Below are 6,522 nucleotides of genomic sequence, written 5' to 3'. Positions count from 1 at the left end.
TGTTTTTGCTTTGGACAAGTTCCGAGCCTATCTTCTTGGTTCCAAGGTTGTAGTGTACTCGGATCACGCGGCACTAAAGTACTTGTTGGCCAAAAAGGAATCAAAACCGAGATTAATTCGCTGGGTGCTTTTGTTACAAGAATTTGACTTGGAGATCAAACATAGGAGTGGTTCCCAAAACCTAGTGGCGGACCATTTAAGTCGCCTCAAACACACAAAAGGCGACACCACTCCTATCAATGACTCCTTTCCTTTAGATGCTTTGCACGCAATCTCGGAAGTGGTTCCTTGGTATGCCCCAATAGCAAACTATTTGGTTTCACGCACTTTCCCTCCTAATCTCGACAAAAACAAAAAGGATAAGCTGAAAAGCGAATCCAAATACTATATTTGGGATGATCCCTATTTGTGGAGGTGTGGAGCGGACCAAATAGTGCGACGGTGCATACCCCAAACCGAATTCCAAGCAATCTTGGACGCTTGCCATGCTTCCGAAGGAGGTGGTCACTATGGGCCCCAAAGAACGGCAAGAAAGGTCCTTGATTGCGGATTTTGGTGGCCAACCCTTCTCAAAGATGCTTCTCTCTATTGCAAATCTTGCCCCCAATGTATTAGGCTTGGAGATATTTCCAAGAAGGACGAAATCCCCCAACAAAATATGCTTTTTTGTGAAATCTTTGACGTATGGGGAATCGACTTCATGGGACCATTTCCAAATTCCAATGGCTTTCTCTACATCTTGTTAGCCGTCGATTATGTGTCAAAATGGGTGGAGGCAATCCCCACCCAAACGGATGACGCTAATGTTGTGTACTCTTTTGTGAGGAATAATATCATTTGCCGCTTTGGCGCCCCAAGAGCAATCATAAGTGACCAAGGATCACACTTTTGCAACTAAAAAATAGACGGCCTCATGAGAAAATATGGCATCATCCACAAAGTCGCCACGGCTTACCACCCTCAGACAAACGGCCAAGCCGAAGTCTCTAACCGGGAAATCAAGCATGTCTTAGAAAGGATTGTAAAGCCGAATAGGAAAGATTGGAGCATTAAACTCTCCGATGCACTGTGGGCCTATCGAACGGCTTACAAGACACCGATCGGCATGAGCCCCTTCCGGCTTGTATATGGTAAAGCATGTCACTTACCGGTGGAGATTGAACACAAAGCCTATTGGGCCGTAAAGGAGTGTAATATGAGCTTGGGTGGGGCCGGAGTAGAGAGAAAGCTTCAATTGGCGGAATTGGAATGTTTAAGATTAGAAGCTTACGACAACGCTAGGCTCTATAAGGAAAAGTTGAAAGCCATCCATGACAAGAACATTAGGAGAAGAGAGTTTCGACCCGGTGACCTAGTTCTTCTCTACAATTCAAGGTTGAGATTACTACCCGGAAAGCTCAGATCAAGGTGGGATGGACCCTACCAAGTGGAGAAAGTAGAACCTTATGGGGTCTACCAGTTGCGCCACCCAACAAGCCCGGACATCTTCAAGGTAAACGGGCACCGTCTCAAATTGTATCATGGTGAGCAAAGAAAGAACTCCAAGGAATTTGAAGTGTTCCTCTTGAGGGATGCAACTCTTGAACAAGCACTATGAGCTACTGGAAGTCCAACTTAAGGACGTTAAACAAAAGTGCTAGGTGGGAGACACCCCACCATGGTAAGATCTTCCTTTGAGCTTTGTATATAGACACTTGACTTCATGTTTGCTAGATAGATTTTAATGTCAATTCCCCGTCATTTGTTAAATTCATTGATGGTTTACCAAGCAAAATGCCCTGCTATAATGCTTAAGCAGCTGTATGGAGGGGGGAGTTGAAATGTCAAAAGTGATGTAAACACATGCAAATTTAGGAAAAACACCCCCCTCTGCGCGTGCGCGCGCCTGGCGTGTACGCGCCCTTAAGGCACTCAACGGTCATCTACGCGGACGCGCACCGTGCGCGGACGCGTGGATTGCGAATAACAAGCCCTCCATACATTTACCCGAGAGTTGCGCCCACACCATGCCAGGACCATGCCTGAAGCACAGGAAGCTCGCGCGCACGCGGACATGGTGCGTCCGTGCCCCTGGGCGAAATCTGCCAATCGACGCACAAGCATGCTGTGCGCGTCCGCGCCGATTGCCCTGTTGCACTCCTGGTTCATATTCCAGAGAGTTAAGCCACTCTCAGGCCTATACTAAGCCACCAGCCCAAAACCCCTGCCGCGTGCGCGCACCTGGTGCGCACGCGTCTATACACTGCGAGCACGAAATGCGCGCGCGCACCTCATGCGCGCACGCGCCCTTTGATTCTGCACCCCTCTCTGAGACATTTCACAGAGAGTTGAGCCCTCTCCGGGCCCTTCTCATGCTTGGGGCACAACCGCGTCGACGCGTACGCGCACTGTGCACGCGCGCGCCAAAAGTCCTGAAGCAATCTCTGGTACATATTCCAGAGAGTTATGCCACCCCTGTGCCTCCTCTGTGCCCCCAGCCCAAGCGCATGGATGCGCACGCGCAATGTGCGCGCGCGCGTCCCATTCCACCTCGCCTCTCTGCGCGAGCGCACACTGCGCGCGCCCGCGCGGATGATCGGCGCCAATGTAAGAAGGGGCACACTCACCCCTTCACTCCGGTTTCACATTTCCTTCCTCTTCTCATACCTTCTACTACACATCCAACTTGAAAAAAGAGGCACACTTACCCCTCCACCATCATTTCTCCATCCCCTCTCCTCCACTACCTTCTACCACCTACCACCAATGGCCCCATATTAACTCTCCACTCCCCATCAACCCACTCCCCAACCTCCTCTCCCATATTCCTCCTCATCTCACAAGGTACTATACTAAGCTACCCTCTCACTCCAACCATCTCTTTTGATTCTTACTCATTTAGTTTCACCTTCTTTTAGTTAGCTTCTTTCCTCTTTCTTCTTTTATTTTAGTTACTTCTTTAGGGTGTTTTTTGTTTTTTTTTTCATCTCTTTCAATTTAACCCTTCATGGGCATTTGGGTCTCAACTTCACTTGCATTAGTAGATGAGTTGTGTTGCTTGCTTTTCTTACAATCACTGTGCACTGTAATCATTAATAGTGGATTATGAATTACTACATTGCTTTCACCATCTTCTAATCACACACTACAAAAGGATGCACACCAAGTGTTCGACGAAAGGCATACTTGACTTTTGAGCTCACTTTGACTAAATTGCCTCTCAACTTATCACTTCTAGGCGCATCCCCATTTTCTCCAATCCATCCGCTCACATTTTCTTAACTTGCGTTCCATTTGTGGCCTTAAGGGTATATGCTTCTCATGCTTCCTACTTGCATGCCTAAATTACCCTTACACCATATGAAAATGATTTGCCTTGCTCTTCTCATGTTATCTTAGTTACATGTTGCAGCTGTCATGTGACAATGATACCCATATCCTATGGTATAACTTTTCATTGCATAATCACATTTACCTCCACTTATTTGGGTTTGATGTTTTCCCTTTCTTTATTCTCATAGGATGGTCATCAAAAAGAACAAAGGGAAAGCCCCAAGAAGCCAACTTCCAATAAAGCGCACCATGACCTAACGGCCAAGCCACTCTTAAAGAAGACTAAGGGCCCCGTTGATGTTCTAGAGAAGGACAACCCTCCTAAGGATTCGAATAAGTTTCCCAACCGCTACTGCGAACTTGTTTACTCAAGAATGATCGAAAGAAATTATCATCCGGAACCCCTCCTAGTCCTACCGGCTCACCTCCGTCCGATTGTGATGCCACACATTGACCGGAGGCAATGGAGGTTCCTCTTGAGGCAACCAAAGGAGGCCAATCTCTCATGGGTAGTGGAATTCTACTCCAACTACCACTCTCCCCTTCTCACATCAATATTTGTGCGCCGAAAGCAAGTGTCGGTCACAGTGGAAACCATCCAAGAAGTCCTTGGGATTGAACCATCAACGGATGTATATGACGCCTACGAAGAAGTCTTGGCTACATGCAATGACCGTGCATTCGATTGGAGCGCGATCCTCCGCATCATTGCTTTACCCGACGCATATTGGATTCGGGGGACCATAAAGCAAAGACTCAAGGGTTTAGATGTCCACCACCTCACTCAAGAAGCCACGGCATGGGCCTAAATTCTAGCTCACTATGTGCTCCCAAGTACACATGGGTCATCCATCACCGCCGAGTTGGCCTTATTGATATGGTGCATCTTAACCGAGAAACCGGTCAACATTTCGCATGCCATCCGCCAATCCATGGGGCGCATTCATGCCAAAGGAAATCTACCATTCCCCGCTTTGGTGACCGAATTGGTTGCAAAAGCCGGCGTCAACCGAGAGGCTAAAGATAGGAGAACCTCAATTCCGGTCGATGGTGATATAATTCCGACCAAGAGATGCCTCAAGCCCCCGAAAACCACCAAGGACATTGGACTACCCACACCAACTCGCAACACTACCACTTCTTCTACATCACAAAAATCGGCCGCCCAACGCCTTGAGGACCTTCACAAGAAATTGGACCGTTATGAGAGGCGTAACCAACGCCGTTATGCTCATGTGAAGAGACTTCTAAGCACAGTCACCCCACCCATGGAGGAACCCGATATCTCCACATCCACCGCAACTTCAAGCGGAGAGAGCGATGACATCGGAGATGTGGGACACTCGGAGCTCAACCAACCACTGCGCCTAACCTATAGCACGGAGGACCGTGCTAAGTTTTAAGTGTGGGGAGGTCGGCCGACCGATCTCCGTAGGTAACATCTGAATAAATCTGAATACATTAGGATAGGTTGCATGATTAGGTTTTAGTTGGCACCATTCGCATGATAAGTTTACTTGGTTGGAACAATGAAATTCTTTCTTAGGAAACCAATACTTTGGGGCAACCATGGGGCATTGTAAATTTTAAATGCTTTGATGCCAAAATTGCATAAAGAATTATATTTTGGAACATGGGTTTGAGTTAAGAACACAAGCTTGCGAGACTTGAGCCTAATGGTGTGGTTACATCTTATAACCATTTATTTCCCTTCTTGTGTGCACTATTCTCCTCCATGATTGCAATCTTTGATTTGTTTGATTCTTTATGTCCATTATTTTGTGTATACATGCATTTATATGATTGAGGCCATCATTTCTTTAACTCACTTACCCAAATAGCCAACCCTTTTATATTCCTTTGTTAGCCAATTTGAGCCTATGATTAACCCACTTGTTCTTAATTTTAGCACATTACAAGCCTTAAAGCGGAAAACAATAAATATCCTTATTTGGATCTTTGATTAGCTTAGGCTAGTGTGGTTGAGAATCGTTCAAGTGTGGAAACCTTGGGACACTGGGTGAATAAAAGGGTAGTGTTTTTTATTGTTATTGGAAATATTGAGGAATTGGGTACATACTCATGTACTGATTAAATGTATAGACCTTATGCATTGATGTTCTTGTATATAGTTTGAAAGAAAAAAAATGATGAAAAGAAAAAGAGATAAAAGTGAAAAAAAAAGAGAAGAAAAAAATGTATATAGGAAAAAAGAAAAAAAAGAAGCAATAAAGGGGACAAAATGCCCCCAAAGTGAAGCCCAATAAAATCAATGCATATGTGTTGTGAAATGAAAAGGGATACATGAGTATGCGAAAAAGTGAGGAATGGGTAGTTAGGTTAGAACTTAATTGTATAGGATGTCATAGGTTAGGTGGGAAGTTTAAGCTTATCAAAGATTCAAAATTCAAGCTCACTTAACCATATATGCATCCTACCTTAACCTTAACCCCATTACAACCTAAGGAGAAGACCTCATGATAGATGTATGCATGCATGAAATATATGTTGATTGTTAGAAGAAGAACAAATATTGGGAAAGCATGATTAGGGGAGAATTAAGAGAATCAACCCTAAACACTTGAGCGACTAGAGCGCAAACACTTCCGGTGAGGGTTCGATGCTCAATCCTTTGATTCCCGGCTCTCGCGAGCATTCCTCATGCAAAGTTGTATATATTGCATTTGATACTTAGAAATTTCCATGTCCTATGCATTGACCACCATCGTGTCCCATGTGCTCGCATATGTCATAAGAAAGCTGATTTGTTCCTAACCAAGTAGATAACAGCACTAGTCATAGTTGCATGCATATAAGTAGGTTGCATTTCGTGAGTCCTATACGTTTGTGACCCCTCGGTCTTCTGTGTTTCTTTGCATTTTCCTAAGCATGAGGACATGCTAGAATCTAAGTGTGGGGAGGTTGACAAACCCTATTTCGAGGGTTTATCTTGTGCTAATTTCAAGGGTTTATCAATGACTTCACACACTTTCTGCATGAAAATACAAGGATTTGCATTCCTTTCCTAGTTTTGCCTCATGAATGAAAACATGCTTCTTTTGCACCAAAATAAATATATTTCTAATCTTCTCTTGATGCCATTCGATGCCGTGACTTGTGTGCTAAGTGGTTTCAGGATATAGAGTAGGAATGGACAGGAAAAGAGAAGGAAGACGGGTGCAAAGGAAGGAAGCATGAGAATTGAGCTTT

Source organism: Arachis hypogaea, chromosome 4 (genome assembly GCF_003086295.3).
Source record: "Arachis hypogaea cultivar Tifrunner chromosome 4, arahy.Tifrunner.gnm2.J5K5, whole genome shotgun sequence".
In the NCBI taxonomy this organism is placed as follows: Eukaryota; Viridiplantae; Streptophyta; class Magnoliopsida; order Fabales; family Fabaceae; genus Arachis; species Arachis hypogaea.
The sequence above is the reverse complement of the archived record's forward strand: the minus strand, read 5'-3'. Positions refer to the sequence as shown.